The sequence below is a fragment of the Apium graveolens genome, chromosome 4, assembly GCF_009905375.1.
Source record: "Apium graveolens cultivar Ventura chromosome 4, ASM990537v1, whole genome shotgun sequence".
Lineage (NCBI taxonomy): Eukaryota > Viridiplantae > Streptophyta > Magnoliopsida > Apiales > Apiaceae > Apium > Apium graveolens.
In genome coordinates this window covers 284354586-284376677 of record NC_133650.1, presented here as the reverse complement: position 1 = coordinate 284376677, position 22092 = coordinate 284354586, and the positions used below count along the sequence as shown (strand labels likewise).

Genomic DNA, 22092 nt, shown 5'->3' with positions numbered 1-22092 from the left:
TCGCAAAATATTCCGTATATATATACATATATACTTTTCAAAATATGGGAAGTCCTCTTCCATGCATAATACACACAGAGTTCCAGTGTATAACTGTATAAAAATATCGTTGCAAGGTGATCTCATATATCTAACCTTGTCTCAACGTTTTTCTGAAAATCTTTGTCATGCATAAGATAATCATTTACTAGATATAAGTTTAAAAGATGAAGTTACAAGATACTCCAATATACTTATATCTTTTCCAAATACTACTTGAACTACCACCGTTCAAGTTATAATTAGTTTCAAAAGTTCATCACATAGATGAGACTACAAGACAAGATTTGAATAGATTCAATCTTTGAAATATTTTGAAGGAAATGAAGTTATGATATACTTCATTAAGTCCTGATATATATATACACCTATATATATACATACGTTTCCTGAAAACCTCTGTCATGTAAAGTATGAACAGAATTACAATATCCAATAAATTTGGAAAGGAAAGAATTTTGGCATAAACCTGATATCTTGCTGATCAGGCAAAGATACCAATAAGTAACCTTTTCTACTAGTAGATGGACGAATTCCCCATTGGTCATCACCCTGGTCGCAATAGGACCTTATGCTGGACTGCCACTCAGCCACTTATGCATTTTATGGACTACCACTGAGCCACTTACACTATCATGGACGCCCACTGAGCCCATGTTGCTTATGCCGACTCGATAGATGGACTTACTTCCCGAACGTTGGGTAAGTAATCAATTCATTTACCAAAACTGCAACCTTGTTGCGAATATAAAATCCACCATAGAGCCGGATCCCTCAGGTTTTGAGCGAGTATTTAAATCCCCTTTAAAAGGAAGATCTTAAATATAAAAAAAAAAGAGTTTTGGGATCCGCTCTAACTTTTGAAAATCATTTTAAAGACTCGAAAACACTTTAAAGAGTGTTTAGAATAATGCTGATTTAATAAAGTAAATCAGTCCCAATATATTTAGAAAATGTCTGAATATTATTATTTAAATAATATTCCCATAAAGAATAATCTTTATACAAATAATTGAAGTAGAAGTTGTAAGACTTAGACTTGAAATGAGTATTAAATAACCAAAGATATACTTATACGAAAGTAATATCTTTATTGAATATCAAAAGTAAGTTTGATTATCGAACATTATTCTTAAATAAAATAAAGAATATTATTAAATAATAAGCGGAGTCATAATACCTCGAATGAATATTATAAATAATATTCATTAAATAAAATAAAGGAGTCAATACATCCTCAAATGACTATCCAATTAATAATCATTAAATAATATAAACTGAGTCATAAGCCCTCGAATGAACATTCGAAATAATATTCAATAATAAAATAAAGGAGTCATAAGTCCTCGGATGAATATTCGAAATAATATTCAATAATAAAATAAAGTTAAAGTTATCGAATAAACCTTATTCGATTAATAGTTTTGAAAACTATAACCATATATATATAAAAATATATATATTATACTCGGGAACATCGACTCCCGGTTTAGAAATATGTTCACCTTTTGATCCCCTATACTAAGGGTAAACTCAAATACCGCTTATCTCTAGCATAGGTATTATGCAACTGTAAGCATTTTAACCAACAGATATATAATCCAAGAATATGAAACAGGCATGCATATATACCATATCACATGCTACAATATATCGCAAGAATTTGCTAATAACAAATATGCATTTATCGCAGGATCATGCATATACACATATACATCACAACAACAGTATAACGGGTAGAAAACTTGCCTGAGCGACTGGGGGTTACGAATGGCTCGGGACGAGTCTGGTAACCTTCCTTGGAGCTTTTAATCCATGAAAGATCCTTGAAATGCCCATGGAAGCCTTAATCTAACCTCCTACAAGCTTGTTCTTGCTAAATAGTAAGTGGTGGAGCTTGGATCTTCATTTTTTAAGAAAAGGGGCCGAGAACTTCATGAAGAAAATGGGGGTTTTGTGTTTTTTGATGAAAATGAAATGTTTTGGCTTGGTTGGTTGCTTTTTGTTTTGTTTTTTTGGTTAATTACCTTTCTAGCCTTGACTTTGTGTGGTTTTAAATCAACCACATCTCCTTCCCCTTATGTCATGCTTATGTCACATTGCTATGTCATCATCCCTTCTAATCTCTTTGATTAGCTTCTAATTGTTTGCCTAATGACCGCTGATCTGTTATACGGTTCGCTTAACTTTCGTTTTCGTTTATCGTTTGAGGGATCATACCCGGGATCTTATTACTTAGGTTCCCTTAACCTTTCTCAATATATTGTATTCCTTTTATGATCCTCTCTTATAATCTTTTAATTTAAATCCTTTTTATCATGTTACCTTATACTCAATTCTTTCCGTATCTAGTGGATTTCTGGGAAAAATCAAAGTGTTCGGAATTGGATTCTGATGATCTTTACATACACTTATATACCATATAGAGTGCCAATAAAATCTCAGAATATCCATAAAAGAACCCCTACCTAGTGTGGCATGAAAAGTTTTCTCATTCAGCAAAAACACTATTCATAAGGGTTTCAAAAATTTTCCAAAAATTGGGGTTATTACAATTGCCATATCCCAATGTTTTTCCAATGTTGCCATCTCCATAAGAAACACTTGGGCCAGCCTTCTCCACAAAGTCTGATAGCAGGGCTTTATTTCCAGTCATATGTCCTGAACATCCACTATCCAGAACTAGGATGTTTTTCCTGCTGCCCTGCAATCACAACGACCACTAATGATTAGTTTTAAGGACCCAGACTTGCTTGGATCATGTGGCCTTATTAAGTTTGTTAACATTTGCAGCGGATTTAACATCAGAGTTTATGTTAACATTTTTCTTATCAACATTTACACTATCAGACTTTGTATCAGAACTTATACTAGAAGGAACAATGCTAACTTTCTTTAAAGAATGTTTTAATTGATAATAATCATAGTACAAATTATGATATTCCTTTCAAGTATAAATGGAATGCCATAAACTACCACAATGAAAATAAGGATTTTGTGGCTTATATCTAACAGGCTGACTCTTAACTCCTGACTTTGAAGGTAAGGAGTTTATGTTCTTATTCTTCCTGCAAAAAGAAGCCAGATGGTTAGAACTTCCACAGTTATGACACGTTTTTCTAGGAGCATCAGGAACAGGCTTATAATCATTGCTTTTATTCACACCTTCCTTTCCATTCCTATTTTTCCTAGGTGATTTTACCTTGTTTACATTCTTAACTTCTTTTAGCTTATGCTTAAGCTGCTTCTTTGTCATTAAGCCTACGTTTACTTCAATTGTCTTTTCATGTTTTAGTTTGTCAGAAGTTAATTCCTTTTTAACTTCTGATTTCTCAGTATCAGACTTTACAGCTACAAACTTAACAGGTTTTAACTTTGATTTTTGTTTAACAACTATAGGCTTAATTTCTACAGTTCCTTTATCATTCTTATCATCTCCATAACCTAAGCCCTTTTTCCAGTTTCCACTACATAACAAATTCTGAGTTGTTCTGCCAGAGTTAGTCCAAGTCCTGATAATCTCTCTTTCCTTCTCTAACTCAGTTTTTAGAGATTCATTCATTTTAAGTAATTCATCCCTAACATAGAAAGCATCATCTCTATCTTTCTGAGTTTGATGGAACATGACTAACTCTTTTTCTAAATAATCATTCCTCTTTTTACAAGCAAGATTTTCAGAAGTTAATCTTTCACATGTTAAAGTTTGATCTCTATAGCTAATGAACATGGTTTTAAGATATCTTCTCAACTCATTAATATCATCAGTATGAAAGGCATAAGTAGTTTGAGGTACCTTTAACTCAGCAGCTTCAGAACTGCTTTCAGCACTTGCCATATCAACATTTACCATCAAGGCATAATTCTCCTCACTTTCAGAATCTGAGGTATCTGTCCAGTTTTTCTTCTTTGTGACAAGATCCTTGCCTTTGTCACTCTTCACTTTCTTGCAATCAGGAGATATGTGGCCTTTCTCACCAAAATTGTAGCATTTGACATTTGTGTAATCTCCTCTGTCAGACTTCCCTCCTTTGCCTTCAGATTTTCTGAAATTCTTCTTATCAGAACTTGCACCTTTCCTGGAAAACTTCTTTCCATTCCTGAACTTCCTGTATGCAATCTTTGTGATTCCTTTCACCATAAGAGCACACAGCTTCATCATCTCTTCATCAGCATCCGTCTCAGGCAAGCTTTCAGATTCTGAGTCATCATCACTATCAGAACTTGATGACTCAGTATCAGACTTTATGATGAGCGCTTTTCCCTTGCCTTTCCTTGAGGTGGCTACCTTGGGGTATTCTTCTTCAGCCTTAAGAGCAACTGTCCTTGACTTTCCTCCTTTCCTTTTGCTTCTTTGTTCCATCTCAAGTTCATGAGTCTTGAGCATCCCATAAATTTCATCAAGAGTCGTTTCATCAAGATTATAGTGGTCTCTTATAGTTGTTGCCTTCAAATCCCAGCTTTCAGGAAGAGCTAACATGAATTTAAGGTTTGAATCTTCAAGATCATACTCCTTATCAACCAGTGACAAATCGTTCAAGAGTTTGACAAATCTATCATATAAATCAGTCAATTACTTATTAGCCTTTGAGTCAAAGTGTTCATACTCTTGAGTGAGTATTGTCTTCCTGTTCTTCTTAATCGAATCAGTTCCCTGACACCTTGTTTCCAAGGCATCCCATATCTCCTTTGCAGTCTTGCAGTTAATTACCCTATTTGACATTACATTATCAATGGCACTATGCAGTAAGTGTCGTACCTTAGCATCCTTAGCAATTGAAGCGATATCTTCAGCAGTGTAGTCGCTCTTCTCCTTTGGTACTGACTTTGCTGCTTCACCTGCAACTGCAACAGCGAGCTTGGTTGGTTTGTGAGGCCCTTCATTGATTCTGTCAAGATATTCTGGATCAGTTGCTTCCAGAAATATGGTCATCCTCACCTTCCATACGGGATATTCAGATGGCTTCAGAATGGGAACTCTAATAGTCTCATATCGACTATGGATTTGTGTCTTTGGAGGTTCTTCAGTTTTGGTGGGCTTAGTTGGAGTTTCTACTTCAGACATGATTGTTTTTTTTGGTTCTTAAACTATTTGTGTGTTAACAGATAGGCTCTGATACCACTTATTAGGTCACACACACTGTAGAGAGGGTGAATACAGTGTATAGCACAATCAAATCGAATTCTAATAACACAAGTAACAGAAAACAGACTTTATTCAAATCAATAAACTCTGTTACAGTATGGAACTGTCCTCTCTCAGTGATGAATAAATATCACGAGAGCTGCTAGGGTTACAATGAATAATATTCTCGATAATGATAACACTTATAGTGTAAACCCTATGTCTGTGTTTATATACTACACAGTTACAAGATAATCGCTAATTGATATGGAATATAATTCTGCTTCCTAAAATATATCAATCAGATATCTTTTCTTCCAAGTATTCTATTCTTCATTGAATTCCTTCTTCATGCATATCTCTTCTTACGTTTGTCTCGATCTTCTCTTCCTTTAATCAGTCGCCTTTATTATCTGAACGTTTCCTTTAAGTCCTGATATTATCTTCTGATAAATATCTCCTGAACCTTAAGTACTGATGACTTAAGTTCTGACTTCAGTATAAGTGCTGATTTAAGTTAAGTACTGATTTGTCCTGTTTAAGTAAGATCTGAAAACTAAATATAAATCATATTAGTCATGACATTATCAAATATATCTAACAGAGAGCAAGAAGAAAACGGCGAGAAGACCTAATAGCACAAATCAACGAAGGAAAAGAAGATCTAGTTTTTACTTGTGATTCTTTGCTCAAGTTGTAATTTTGGATGCTTATTTTCTCTATTTGTTTGAACCTAATACTCTTGTTAATATACTTTGATATTTATTCAGTTTATAAAGACCTCGGTTATCTTAGTTTATTTACCATGCTTTTATTGGAACCCATGGTGACGATGAGTTCGGTTATGAACTAATCGTTATTGTGGGGTTCTAACGGATTTACTTATGGATTTCAATAGTTAATTTATTTTGATTCCTAAGTGTGTGGTGATTTTATGATATCCTAGTATTGGTTGTGCTTATTCGTCTTATATGTGTCGAAAATATATAAGATATCATGTTAATCTCTATTGAAGCGATAATGAATATAATGATTTAGAACTTGCCATGCTAGCATAGGTTCATATTTTTGTTATGCATGATTCATAGGTAATTTTAACCATCTTACTTGCCCTATGTAATCACGATAGATAACTTGCGCTTTAAACCTTTATGTTGTCAAATTCTATAGATATATAGGGTCTTAACATAATTGGTATCTATTCAGCTTCTATCTCTTTTGTGGATGTCTGATAGTAGGGTATTCGTACAATGACAGTTGGCATTTACTAGTTTTGTGTTATCTGATTTGTTGTCATCACCATTGCATGCTTAGGTTAAGAACAATGACTTTGAATAAAGTATTTAATGAAGTTGGAATCTCATGTTTATCTCATATAGTTAATTCAATCTCTTTTAATCTTTTAGTTATTTGTGTGTTAGTTTAATCTTAGTTATAAGACATCTCAAATTGTTACTTGTCTTAGAATTGAACGATAATCATACATTGATGCATAGGTGCACATTCTGAATTTAACCTATACCAGTCTCGGTGGGAACGAACTAGAAATATTCTTTATTACTTGCGGACGCGTATACTTGCGTGTAATTTTAGCGCGTGTTTTCGTCCTGACAAATTTTTGGCGTCGCTGCCAGAGACTCGGTGTTAATTTTTAGTTTATGTGCTTGTAATCAGTGGCCATTAAAGTTCACTGACTCGGATATTTTACTTACTTATTTTCTTGTTTGTGTTTCAAGTATTCTAGAGAGCGTTTATGCTAACGCATTCTCGATCTCGTAAGAGAACACTGGATAAAGCAGAGGAAGAAGTTGAAGTAGTTGAAGAAGAAGTCTTTGTTGAGGATAAAGTTGAAGAAGAAGCGATTGTTGCAATGGGAGAACCAATAGCACATCTGAAAGCTTTGATTGATTTTTCTCAACCGAAGATTAATGACATTCAGTCTAGTATTGTCAGACCAGCCATTTTGGCTAATATTTTTGAAATCAAATCTAGCACGATTTAGATGGTGCAAAATTCAGTCCAGTTTGGGGGTTCTCTAACGGAAGATCCCAATACTCACATTAGGGATTTTATCGAGATCTGCGACACCTTCAGGTTCAATGGTGTTTCTGAAGATGCTGTTAAGCTGAGACTATTCCCATTCTCTCTGAGGGACAAGGCTAAGATATGGTTACACTCTCTACCAGCTGGTTCTATCATTACTTGGGAAGATCCGGCTAAAAAATTTCTTACTAAATTCTTCCCTATGGCAAAGACAGCTGCAATCAGAAATGCTCTTACTCAACTTGCGCATCAATCAAGACAGTCTTTATGTGAAGCTTGGGAGCATTATAAAGAGATGCTTAGGAAGTGTCCTCATCATGGGATGCCTGACTGGATGATTATCAATTGCTTTTATAATGGCTTGGGAGCACATGTTAGACCCATGCTCGATGCATCATAAGGTGGAACCTTATGGGCTAAGAGCTATGATGAAGCTTATGAGTAGATTGAACTGATGGCTGCTAATGAATACCAGAATCCAACTCAAATATTACCTCAAGGCAAGGTATCAGGAATTATGGAGGTGGATACAGCTACTGCTATAGCTGCTCAACTTAAGGCTTTAACGATGAAGGTGGATTCTTTGGCTAATTATGGAGTAATCAAATCACAAGTGTCTGTGAGCTTTGTGCTGGTGCACATGAGACGGAGTAGTGTGCTATTTCTAGTGAATCAGCTCAGTTCGTGAGCAACTTTTAGAGGTCGCAGGAGCCAGTTCCAGCCACCTATCATCCCAACAACCACAATCATCCTAACTTCAGCTGGAGCAACAATCAAAATGCAGTGCAACAGCCTTATCAACAGTATGCAGCAAAGTAATTTAACCCTCTTGGTTTTTAACAACCGCAATATGCACCAAGACAACAACTCCAACTTCAACAACTACCATCTAATGAAAAATCTGAATTGGAGGAGTTGAGGCTCATGTGCAAGAGCCAAGCAATTTCTATCAAGACTCTGGAGAATTAAATTGGGCAGATTGCCAATGCCTTGCTGAATTGACAACCTGGTACACTCCCTAGTGAAACAGAAGTTCCATGCAAGAAGGAAGCAAAAGAGCAAGTTAAGGCAATTACATTGAGGTATGGGAAGGTTGCAAGCCCCGAAGAATCTCAAGTTCCTGAATCTGAAGTTTTGGCTGAAGAAGATGTGCAGAAGTGAAATCAAGGAAGAGAACTGTGGAACACACTCCTCCTAAGGCTAATACAGGGGAGAAATAGGTCTATCCTCCATCATTTTCCTAAGAGGCTGCAGAAGCAAAAGTTGGATAAACAATTTGCTAAGTTTCTGGAGGTGTTCAAGAAACTTCATATCAACATATATTTCGCTGAAGCTCTTGAATATATGCCTAGTTATACAAAGTTTATGAAAGGTATTCTCTCTAGAAAAGTGAATCTCGATGACTTAGAGACCGTTGCTCTTACGGAGGAATGCAGTGCTGTGCAGCAACAGAAGTTGCCTCCGAAGCTTAAAGATCCTGGAAGCTTCACTATTTTTTGTACCATCGGAAACTTGTCATTCGAAAAGTGTTAATGTGATTTGGGAGCTAGCATCAATCTGATGCCTTTGTCTATCTTCAAGAAGTTGGATTTACCTGATCCAAAGCCTACATATATGTCCTTGCAATTGGCCGATCGTTATATTACATATCCACGAGGCATTGTGGAGGATGTCTTGGTCAAGGTGGAAAAACTCATCTTTCCTGCTGACTTTGTAATTCTTGATTTCGAGAAGGATAAAAAGATTCCCATTATCTTGGGAAGACCATTCTTGGCTACTGGCCGAACCTTGATTGATGTGCAGAAGGGTGAGCTCACTATGCGTGTACTGGATCAGGATGTGACCTTTAATATTTTCAATGCCATGAAATTCCCTACTGATAAAGAGGAATGCTTAAAAGTAGAATTGGTCGATTCTGTGTTTACTTCAGAAATTGATCAAATGCTAAGGTCTGATACCTTAGAGAAAACCTTGATGGGGAATTTAGATAGTGAAGATGATGAAGGTGATGAGCAGTTGCAATATTTGAATGCTTCTCCTTGGAAGCGAAGGATTGATATGCCTTTTGAATCTCTTGGATTGTCAGAACATAAAAATGCGGAGGGGCGTCTCAAGCCATCTATTGAGGAAGCTCCTACACTCGAGCTTAAACCTTTGCCTGAACACTTGAGGTATGCATTTTTAGGTGATGCACCTACTTTGCCTGTTATTATTGCATCTGACCTTTTAGGTAGTGATGAGGAAAAGCTCTTGAGAATTCTGAGAGAGTTCAAATCGGCAATTGGATGGACTATAGCAGATATCAAGGGAATCAGTCCTTCTTATTGCATGCATAAAATTCTGCTAGAGGAAGGAAGCAAGCCAACTGTTGAACAACATAGAAGGTTAAATTCTATCATGAAGGAGGTTTTGAAGAAGGAAATTCTCAAGTGGCTAGATGCATGCATCATTTATCCTATTTATGATAGTTCTTGGGTGAGCCCAGTTCAGTGTGTGCCAAAGAAAGGAGGCATCATGGTGGTTGCTAATGAGAAGAATGAGCTCATTCCTACTCGAACAATCACGGGGTAGGGAGTTTGCATGGATTATAGGAAGCTGAACAAGGCCACAAGGAAAGATCACTCCCCTCTTCTTTTTATTGATCAAATGCTTGACAGGTTGGATGGGCATGAATACTACTATCTTCTGGATGGCTATTCGGGCTATAATCAGATTTGCATCGCTCCATAAGATCAGGAAAAGACTACCTTCACTTGTCTGTTTGGTACTTTTGCCTTCAGACGGGTTTCTTTTTGGTTATGTGGTGCACCTGCCATATTTCAGATGCATGATGGCTGTCTTCTCTGACATAATTGGTCAGAATATGGAGGTGTTCAGGATAATTTTTCTGTGTTCAGGGATTCTTTCGACGAGTGCTTGCAAAATCTAGGCGCAGTTCTTAAAAGGTGTATTGAGACCAATCTGGTTCTCAACTGGGAGAAATATCATTTTATGGTGCAACATGGCATCATTCTTGGGCACAAGGTCTCTAATAAAGGTCTTGTGGTGGACAAAGCCAAGGTGGGGGGGGTCATTGAAAACCTTCCTCCACCAATTTCTATTAAGGGAATCCGCAGTTTTCTTGGTCATGCGAGTTCTATTAGGGGTTCATCAAGGATGTTTCTAAAATCTATAAGTCGTTGTGCAATCTGCTAGAGAAAGATGTCCCATTCAAGTTTGATGACGAGTGCCTAGTTGCTTTCGAGAGCTCAAAGAAGAGCTTGATCACGGCACCTGCCATAATTGCACTTGATTGGAATGAGCCTTTTGAAATGATGTGCGATGCAAGTGATTATGCAGTTGGAGTGGTTCTTGGGCAAATGAAGAACAATATATTTCATGTGGTCTACTATGCTAGTAAGACCCTCAATGGTGCTCAACTAAATTACACTACTACTGAGAAGGAACTCTTAGCCATCTACGGTTTTGAGAAGTTTCGATCTTATTTGCTTGGGACGAAGGTGACAGTTTTCACTGATCACGCTGCTATTCGCTATCTCGTCTCGAAGAAGGACTCGAAGCCTAGATTAATTCGATGGGTTCTTTTACGACAAGATTTTGAGTTGGAGATCAAGGATAGAAAAGGACCTGAGAATCAAGTTGTTGATCATCTCTCTCGGTTAAAAGATCCAAGTACAGCTTCACAGGATAAGACATTGATAAATGAGTCTTTTCCCGATGAGCAGTTGTTTGGGGTGCAAGAAGAAGAACCGTGGTTCGCAGACATTGTGAACTATCTTGTGAGAAACATTATGCCTCCTGACTTATCTAGTGCTCATAGGAAGAAGTTTCTTCACGAGGCAAAGTGGTACATGTGGGATGAGCCATTTTGTTTCGGCAAGGAGCTGACCAAATCATCAGAAGATGTATTCCGTACAGCGAGACGGAGGGTATCTTGCGAGACTACCATTCAACTGTCTATGGAGGCCACAATGGTGGAGAAAAGACAACAACTCGTATCCTTCAAACAGGATTCTTCTGGCCTACATTGTTTAAGAATGCGCATCAGTTCATTTTGAAGCGTCATCACTGTCACCGTGTTGGTAATATGACAAAGAGGGATGAAATGCCTCTTAATGTGCTTCTCGAGGTTGAGGTCTTCGTTGTTTGGGGAATTGACTTCATGGGGCCATTTGTCTCATCTTGCAATAATCAGTATATCTTGTTGGCAATTGATTATGTGTTAAAATGGGTTGAAGTCAAGGCTTTGCCGATGAATAATGCGAAGGTAGTGCTCAATCTTTATTCGTTCCTGTTGTGAAATGAATAAATAATATTTCTTCACAAGCAGATATTCACAAGATTTTGGACTCCTAGAGTCATAATCAGTGACGAGGGATCGCATTTATGTAATTGCAAGTTCACTGCTATAATGCAGAGATATAATGTCAATCATCGCATTGCTACAACCTATCATCCTCAGACTAATGGTCAAGCTGAGGTGTCTAACAGAGAGATCAAGTGAATTTTAGAGAAAGTTATATGTCTATCAAGAAAGGATTGGTCTTTAAAGCTAGATGAAGCTGTTTGGGCATATCGAACAACATTCAAGACTCCGCTAGGCATGTCACCATTTCAATTGGTTTATGGTAAAGGATGTCATTTGCTAGTGGAGCTAGAGCACAAGGCATATTGGGCTTTGAAGAAACTGAACCTTGTTATGGATGCAGCTGGTAAGAAAATGATGTTTTAATTGAATGAACTTGATGAGTTCCGACTTCAAGCGTATGAGAACAACAAAATTGTAACGTCTAGGAAATTACTTCTGTATTATATCATATTTATAATAAATTATGTGTGTTAATGTGTTATTTACGTGGAATTAATTAAACCCTAATTGCTATATGTTACGTGCATTCTGTGTCGTTCCGGTATTTTTAAGATATTTTTTAGATATTTTATTTTGCATTCATAGCTTTCATTTCAAACGTTTTACGACCCGAACCATGATTTTAAAGCAGGTATTTCAAATAAAATAATGGGCCTTATTTTTCATCAAACGACTTTTACCATCGCATTATTCTGAACATCTAGGCATTTTATAAATTTTCTCGTTTTGCGAAAAATGACTTTTCCGGGCTCCATTGGGTGTTAAAAACCCCACAAAAATCATATTTTTATTTTTTTTTAAAATTATAGGACTTTTATTTACACCATTTCTTTGTATTTTTGCATTATTCACAATTTTTGGAAAATTTTGGTATATATTGCATATATAAAATATTTATAAATTAAATTTTAATACCCAAAAATTATAAAAATTGGGGCCAAATATTTTTATAAGGAGTGTAATTAGCCCCTTAACTTTATTTAGGGGTATTATTTCTCATAGTATAAATTGCCTAATTTTTATTAATTAATTACTAATTAATCATAAAAATTCAGAAAATCAGCAAAAAAATCCCCAAATTCCAGAATTAGGGTTCTTGAGTTCTTGATTTCAATCCAAGATTTCAACGTGATTCTGACCTCCAAATCGAACATGTAAGTACTCGTTGCAAAGCTTATTACTTCTATTTTATGATTTTGTTGTCGATTATATCTGTAAATTAACTGATTTTAATTTTGTGATTTTCGGGTTTAATCTTGAATTGGGTACTTTTGATTTATGCTACTGAGATAATTTTGAGTATTATGGGTGTATAGATCGTCAAAAACCGAGTTGATTCACCCCGGTTTCGACAGTTTTTGCTTCAGGTTTTGTCTCGCCGGAAAACCGCCGGCCCCATCGTCGTTTTCGGTTACTCCGGCTCCGGTGAGGGTCGTTTGTGAGTATACTAGGCTGTATGTGTGTTAAACAGGTGCGAGACTGAGTTTTCACCAGGTTGCGTGAGTGTTCGGCGGAGTTGCCGTGTTTGTATCGCCGGTGACGGGCGCAGTTGGCCGGAGAAATCAAGGCTGGAATCTGAGACTCTGTTTGACACCACGAGGTTGAAGCTGAGTTGATGGCGATGAGGAATCGTGAAGGAAGGAAAGGAAACAGAATGTTTTTAGGGGAGAATCGATCCCGCCGGAAAATCCCACCGGCGGTTGTGTTCATGTTCAACCCGCGTCGACCCGGTTTCGACCCAGGTTTGATCTTCAAAACCCTAACCTGAAATCCTGAATTGTGTTTTTGATTATTCAATTACTTATTTATATTTTACTAAAATCAAAATCAGTTTTAATAAATTCTAAAAATCTAATAAAAATTAGATTTAAATTCTGAAAATTATTATTAATAATTTCTAAATTATTTTATTAATTTAGAAATTCGAAATTAGTTAATTAATTAATTATTTAATTATTTATATAATTATTTATTAGTTATTTATTAATTAATAATTAGGTAATTAGTTAATAAATAAGGATTAATAATAATTGAATAATATGATTAATAATTGCGAGTAGCTCGTATGTATACGAGTAGTTGATCGTTGAGTTAGATTATGGTTCGAATAATAATTATTTATTCGATGAATAACGTAATAGTTAGTTGTATCGATTATTTATTCGTAAATAATCTATCCGATCGAATAATTGATAATAAGTTGTGAATAATTGTAATAAATTGTAATTAATCCTAATAACTAGGGATTAATTATTTTAAAATATAATAATTATAAAATAATTATGAAAAAATATAATTAAAGATTATTCAATTATAATTAATTATTTATAATTAATTAATTATTATTTAAATCTTGTTTAATTCATAATAATTAATCTGTTAGTCCGATTTGAGTGAAACGAAAGCCTTTTGACTCAGAAAAATGAATTCTTTTCATTAAAAATAATATTAAGACCTAATTTCTTCTAGAAATTAGTTAACTTTGTTATTTGTTTGATTATCAGTCGAATTGCGTGCCTAGACGAGTCCGAAAAATTCTGAAAAATAGGAAACGAGTCAGATAATGATCAGTTGAGCGATCAGCGAGTCGATTTTGATTCTAAAAATTATTTTAACTATACAAATGATTATGTCCCTATGTGCTTATGTGTATTATGTGGTTAATCGAGTCTTACTTGCTAATATATAATATACGAGTCAGTCATAAGCGCATGTGTAGGTAATAGGAACAATGTGAAGTCGATTCAAGACGCAATTAAAGTACGAAATGACTAAACCAGTCTATTTTTCTAACAGAAGCTAAGCCAGCAAGGCAGGTAGAGACGGTGATAGATGAAGGTGACATATTTGCAGTGAGTCGCGCAAAAGGCAAGTTTTCCCCCTATTCTACTTTGAGAATAGTGATATTTCTTCAGATTCTTATCATGCTTTCACTCTTTTGATTCTCTTGTTCATATTTCATTTCGATTCTTGATTTATCCTTTTTATTTGAATTCATTGTTCATATACCAATTGTTACTCATAAATATTGATATACTCTGGTGATTAGAATATGTCAAAGCATACCGATTATTTCGGTTGCTATTCCATGGACTGGATATTAATACTTTGGGGATTAAGTTTACTTAATCCTAAGGACCAGGACATAACCGGATCCTTGAGATGGGTCGTAGTGCATGGGTGCCCGACGGGATCTATATAGTGGGATATAGATCTGCACCGTATCCTGGCTGATCAGCAGGATATAGATGCGAACTTGTGTCTAGTTAGTTCGTTTATACTCGCCAGTAATGGCCTTCTTTCTATTCTCGCGGGGTTATATCTTTGGAGATATACCCAGGTTATCGTTTTACTTAAACTGCGTAAACACTATTTATATTTTGCGGACTTGCTGAGCAATTTCTGGCTCACCCTTTTTGTTGTTATTCACCTTATTGTTTTCAGTTAAGAATGAATATGAAACCCATCAGGACTCGAGTGGTAAAGAAGCGGGTCAAGCCTCGGGATCCTCTCATACCCAAGGTGTTGATCCCAATCCAGGAAGAAAGCTTTGAGTTGCCCGAATAGGTGGAGTGTAGAAAGTTAGTGTGTGTGTTTGAATAAAAGATGAACTTAGTTTAAAAAATGGTTAGACATTGGTTTGTAATAAAGAGAGTTTGTAAGATTTTGAATGTGGTTTGTAATAAAGTAGTTAGTGGTTCTTGTTTTCATACTTTAACCTAAAAAGGTCCTGGTTAGTGTTAAAGGGGTTTAGAATCATTTCTTTATTATTTGTTAATCAGATTGTACAGGTTTGGTGATTAGCTAGTAACCCCCAGACTTATACCCCGGGTCTGGAGGGTGTTACAAAAATGTATAAGGAGAAAGTCCAGAGGTGGCACGATAGGGGTCTAGTGCTCAAATTATTTGTGCTGGGGCAACAAGCCCTTTTGTTCAACTCTCGTCTCCGACTTTTTCGTGGGAAATTGAAGTCGAGATGGTTAGGGCCGTTTGTTGTCAAAACTATATTTCCACATGGAGCGGTGGAAATTTTTTAGAATGATCCAGACCAAACATTCAAGGTAAATGGGCAGCGTTTGAAGCAATACTATGGAGATACGACAAACCGTGAGGTGGTTAATGCCGTTTTATTGTCCACTTGATCTCGGAATTCTACGTCAAGCTAGCGACTTAAACCAAATACTTCTTGGGAGACAACCCAAGCTTGTTGTACATTAGTAGGAAGTATAGAGTGTAATAACCCCAATTTTTGGAAATTTTTGAAACCCTTATGAATAGTGATTTTGCAGATTATGTTGAATGAGAAAACTTTTCATGCCACACTATGTAGGAGTTTTGTTATTGATATTCTGAGATTTTATTAGTACTCTATATGGTATATAAGTGTATGTAAAGATCGTCAGAATCCAATTCCGAACACTTTGATTTTTCCCGGAAATCCACTAGATACGAAAAGAATTGAGTATAAGGTAACAGGATAAAAAGGATTTAAATTAAAGGATTATAAGAGAGGATCATAAAAGGATTATAATGTATTGAGAAAGTTTAAGGAAACCCAAGTAATAAGATCCCGGGTATGATCCCTCAAACGAGAAACGAGAACGGAAGTTAAGCGAACCGTATAACAGATCAGCGGTCATTAGGCAAACAATTAGGAGTTAATCAAGGAGGTTAGGGATGATGAGGTCATCCAACCAATAAGAAGAGGGCAAGTAAGGGATGATGACATCATAAGGTGACATAAGCATGACATAGGGGGGAAGGAAGTGTGGATGAATGATAACCACACAAAGTTCAAGGTTAATAAGGTAATTAACCAAAATCTAAACAAAAACAACCAAGGCAAGCAAAATAAATCACAAACACACCAAGCAAGCAAAAAAATTCATTTCCTTTCTTTTTCTTCATGAAGCTCTCGGCTTCTTTCTTAGAAAAAGGGAAGTCCAAGCTCCTCCACTTGCTAATTTACGGGGTAATTATCCTAGCTTCTCCTAGTTAAGTTACATACTTCCTAGGAATCTTAGCTTCAAAATCCTTTCCTAGCATTTCCTATAAATCATTCAAGAAGATGGTGAATAGTACTTTCTTGAAATTAATTTTTGTGTTCTTGATTTCTTTGAAAGATCAAGCTTGTAGGAGGATAGATTAAGGCTTCCATGGGCATTCCAAGGATCTTTCATGGATTAAAAGTTTCAAGGAAGGTATAACTCTTCATTATCTTAGCATTTAGTTGTTTGGTATAAATGATTATGATGATGGAATGAGAGATTAAGTGTAGTAGTTGTTTTGTCATGTTGAGATCTTAGTTGTTAAGTGCTTTTGTTGATTTTGGAGTTAAAGAGTAGCACTAGTTGTTCTTGATGATTCATGGTATGATTTAGACTTGGTTTAAATGGTTTAAAGTGGTTGATGAGTGATATTGTCATATGGTTGTATTGGGATTGATTGGTGATAGTTTGGCGTTCAATTAGTTTGGTAAAATTTTGGGAAATCGCGTAAACATAGCCGTCGTAATGCCCGATTTACCATAGACTGTTTTTGATCTTAACATCAGAACCCTTGAACTCACTGTTAGGTTTTTACCATTGCAATTTTTAGATATTTCATGTTACGAGCTTCGTTTTGATATGTGGTATGCTTGAATCCGATGTACGGTTTAGGAGAAACGACCATTTTAAGTAACGGCATTTCGCGACCGAACCATTACCCCTCGCCTTACTTTGAAACATAGGTTAAAGACCTTAAAGGACTAATTGGGGTATGAAACAATTATGTTAAGTGGATTAGGCAGTTGGTAAGGTACTCGCGAAAGAATCGCCTTAAAACCCTTAATGGTTAATTTATTAAAAATGGTGGAGCCAAGAGTACTCGAGCGACTTAAGTGGATCGTTAAGCGCGAAAGTGAACGTTAGGACTCTAAATGGTTAAAGTCTAGTTTCTTAAGCGACTGGGGTTTAATTCCGACTTATGTTGTTGTTCATAGGTTATTGGACCCACTCTAAGCTTAAGTCTATCCGGGAGCACTCAGGCAAGTTTTCTACCCGTATAAACTGTTGTTGTGATGTATATGTGTATATGCATGATCTTGTGATAAATGCATATTTGTTATTAGCAAATTCTTGCGATATATTGGAGCATGTGATATGGTATATATGCATGCCTGTTTCGTATTCTTGATTTATATATCTGTTGGTTCAAATGCTTATTAGTTGCATAATATCTATGCTAGAGATAAGCAGTAGTTGCGTATACCTTTAGTATAGGGGACCCAAAGGCGAACATTTTCTAAACCGGGAGTCGATGCTCCCGAGTATATCATATATATATATTTATATATATATATGGATATAGTTTTCAAAACTATTGATCGAATAAGGTTTATTCGATAACTTTATTTTATTTGATGAATATTATTTGAATATTCATTCGAGGACTTATGACTCTGTTTATTCTATTTAATGATTATTAATTGGATATTCATTTGAGGATGTATGACTCCGTTTATTTTATTTAATGAAAATTATTTATAATATTCATTCAAGGTATTATGACTCCGCTTATTATTTAATAATATTCTTTATTTTATTAAAGAATAATGTTTCGATAATTAAACATATTTTCGATTATTCAAATAAAGATCGTACTTTCGTATAAGTATATCTTTGGTTAATTATTATTCATTTCAAGTATAAGTTTTAAAACTTCTACTTCAATTATTTTTATAAGGATTATCTTTATGAGAATATTATTTAAATAATAATATTCAGATATTTCTAATATATCGGGACTGATTTATTTTAATAAATCAGCAGTACTCCAAACATTCTTAAAAATGTTTTCGAGTCTTCAAAATGATTTCTAAAAGTTAGGGCGGATCCCAAAACTCATTCTTTTATATTTAAGATCCTCCTTTCGAAGGGGATTTAAATACTCGCTCAAAACCTGGGAAATCCGGCTCTGTGGTGTATTTTACATTCGCAACGTGGTTGCTGTTTTGAGAAAATAATTTGATTATTTGCCCAACGTTCGGGAAGTAAGTCCCTCTAATTGAGTCGGCATAAGAGACAGGCCGGGGTACGGTCTATCAAAGTGTAAGTGGCTGGGTGGCAGTCCATCAACACGTAAGAGGTCGGGTGGCGGTCCAGCACAAGGTCCTTATGTGGCCAGGGTGATGACCGGTGGGGGATTCATCCATCTACTAGTAGAAAAGGTTACTTATTGGTATCTTTGCCTGATCAGCAAGATATCAGGTTTATGCCAAGGTTTTATACTTTCCAAAATTCATTGGATATTGCAACTCTGTTTATAATTTTCATAACAGAGGTTTTCAAGGAGTGTATGAAATGTATATATATATATATAGGTGTATATATATATATCGGGACTTAATGAAGTATCTCGTAACTTCATTATTTATAATAATATTTCAAAGATTTAATCTATTCAAGTCTTATCTTGTAGTCTCATCTGGGTGATGAACTTTTGAAACTAATTATAACTTGAACGGTGGTAGTTCAAGTAGTATTCGGAAAAGATATAAGTATATTGGAGTATCTTGTAACTTTATCTTTTAAACTTATATCTAGTAAATGATTATCTTATGCATGACAAAGATTTTCAGAAAAACGTTGAGACAAGGTTAGATATATGAGATCACCTTGCAACGATATTTTGATACAGTTATACACTGGAACTCTGTGTGTATAATGCATGGAAGAGGACTTCCAATATTTTGAAAAGTATATACGTATATATACTGAATATTTTGCGACTTCATCGCATTAAGATATCAAACTTGGTTCATTTCTTTTGACCAAGACTTTCATGAGTACTATGAGAAGGCTCATATATTGTTAATCATTATATATATTATTTTGGTGGGCTTGCTGCTCACCCTTGATTTCTTCTTTCATCACACAACAACAGATAGAAAAGATGAACAAGACCAAGCTCCCGATTTGCAAGCGGTTAGAAAATATTTCGCAGTCTTCTGGAAGCGTTGATGCCGCCGTAGCTGAGGTAGGAGCTACCAATAGGCTAGGTTTTTAACTATTGATGAACCAGACTTATGTATAATATGGATTGTAATAATGGCAAGGAATATGTAAATTTATTCGGAACCCTTTTAAGGTGTAACGGTTTATAATTGTGGAATATAAGGACTTGTGTTATTTTTGAGTATTAATCTCTGAGACTATAACTTGTGGTGTGTGTGTATATTGTGGGGTCACAGTACAGAGTAGTTGATCGTTTAATAAGACTGGGTGTTATTAAGGGAAATGGAACTCGTGACTACCCGGATCCCCGACCTCGGATTTGGGGGTGTTACAGAAGTGGTATCAGAGCCAAGCGTTATAAACCTCAGAGATGATGTGACGTTAAGATAATAAGTTCACTAAGATAATAAGAACTCTTGCCAAGTTCATAGTCGGACTACCTAACGTAGTACTGACAGTTAAAACCCTTATGGGAACCCTTATAAATATCGTGATAGAAGTATAGTTCATTATCGTATATGGTAGCGGGACTCCGAACCCTGAGGTTGAGGAGCAACAACGTGATGATGTTTTATTAGTTATTGGAGATCAGATTGTGGATCCGATAGAGCGTCCTAGCACGGGACCCGATGATGTTCATATTGAGGATGTAGCGGTTGAGGATGTTGTCCTAGAAGGGATTATCGCTGAGAAGGATCTCGTGGAGGATCCTAACAAGAATGAATAAAGGACCATTGAGGAATTAATGACCATGGTTAGGAAAACTACCAGAGGTAGGATTGGCCGGTCACTACCGGAGGTTCGTTCAAGTTTGTAAAGATAGTAGCCCCTTTAACGCGGCTTACTCATAAGAATGAGAAGTTCGAATGGACAGAGAAATGCGAGAACAGCTTTCAAGAACTGAAGCAAAGGTTGGTGACGGCTCCTATGTTGGCGTTACCGGATGGAAAAGGAGATTTTGTGATTTGTAGTGACGCTTCGCATAAGGAATTAGGGTGCTTCTTATACAGTACAACAAGGTAATCGCGTACGCGTCAAGACAATTAAGGGAATATAAAATTCGATATCCCCACCCATGAGCTTGGGCTCGTGGCAATAGTTTTGCCCTAAATATTGGAGGCACTACTTGTATGGAGAGAAGTGCGAGATTTACACAAGCCATAAGTGCTCTAGTGCATTTTCACGCAGAAAGAGCTTAACATACGCCAGAGGAGGCGGTTAGAGCTAATCAAGAATTATGATTGGGAGATTCTTTATCATTCGGGGAAAGCCCATGTGGTGGCTGATGCCCTTAGTAAAAAGGAGAGACTCAAGATAATAATGTCTTTGGGAGAGTTTATAAGAGATTTTGAGAAAATGGAAATAGATGTGAAGGTAACTGGAGCCGGTGCCGAAAAGCTGTTTGAGATTGCAATACATACCGAATTATTGGAAAAGAACATATTATGCCAGAAAAAGTGATGAATGAAGGCAGAGAGCCAACAAATAGAAATGAGATTAATACCGAGAAAGATGATAAGGGAATAATGAGGTATTCCTATAGAATTTGGGTTCCAAATGTTCAAGAGCTTAAAGATGAGATCTTAGATGAAAGTCATAGTTCAAGGAATAAGATTTAGGGAAAACCCTGAATGTGATAGTCAGGGAGGATGCCATCAAGATAGAAGGAACCCATAACATAATGAAGTGGAAAATGAGGATTTTAACGTATAAGATAACCCCAAGTATGGGAGAAGGATGAAACATTTCATACTAAGGAAACAGAAAGTCGAGTAAGGAAATGAGACCCGAGACGGTACTCCTATACGGAAATTCATGGACCTGTCTAAAAAGAACTTAGACTATTATCCCCAACCACCACCTTGAGGAAACAATGCGGTAGGAAATTCTTTCATGACCTTTAAATCGCTAAGCTCTCAGAGTTCCAAGGAACAGGTTGACCCAGTCAAGGCAAGAGCCTGGCTAAAGGAAATATAGGAATCATTTGAAATTCTAAATGATTGACGAATCACAAAAGACTGTTTTGTCACTTACCCTCCTAAGAGAGAGGCCACCCGCTGGTGAAAGGCCAAGGAAGGCACGGAGCAAGAGATTATAATAAACTGATTTAAGTTCAGTCAATTGTTTTCAGAAAAGTACTTCCCAAGGTTATGGAGATAGTGTAAAAGCTTTAGAGCCAGAACAAAGGCAGACGAGTATGATGAATTATGAATCTAAGTTGTAAAAGTTATCAAGATTCGTTCTGAGGAAACGAATCCAGAATGACGGGATGTTTGAAATCAATGCTTATGTTGTGTTGGTTCATGAAATAATGATAAGAGAAAGGAAAATAAAAAGAAACTGAAGTGGAAAGGAATATAAAGGCAATAGAGTTTGAGGTATGATAAGGGAGTTGGGTATGAGGAAACCCTAAAGACTCGTAGCAATAGAAATAGAAAAGTATGCATTCGTCAGGATGAGGGTGATTCACCATGAGTTAAAATTGATGGTTGAAGGCATAAGAGATACATATATTTTATCCC

General features: G+C 36.0%; 1 non-coding gene across 1 annotated transcript; it reads right to left on the bottom strand.

Annotated features, from left to right (window-relative positions):
- Positions 1-7421: 7421 nt before the first annotated feature.
- LOC141722743 (small nucleolar RNA R71) lies at positions 7422-7528 on the bottom strand. The gene has a single exon (XR_012575747.1). It is a non-coding gene; the product is annotated as a small nucleolar RNA R71 (small nucleolar RNA).
- Between the last annotated feature and the right edge of the window lie 14564 nt (positions 7529-22092).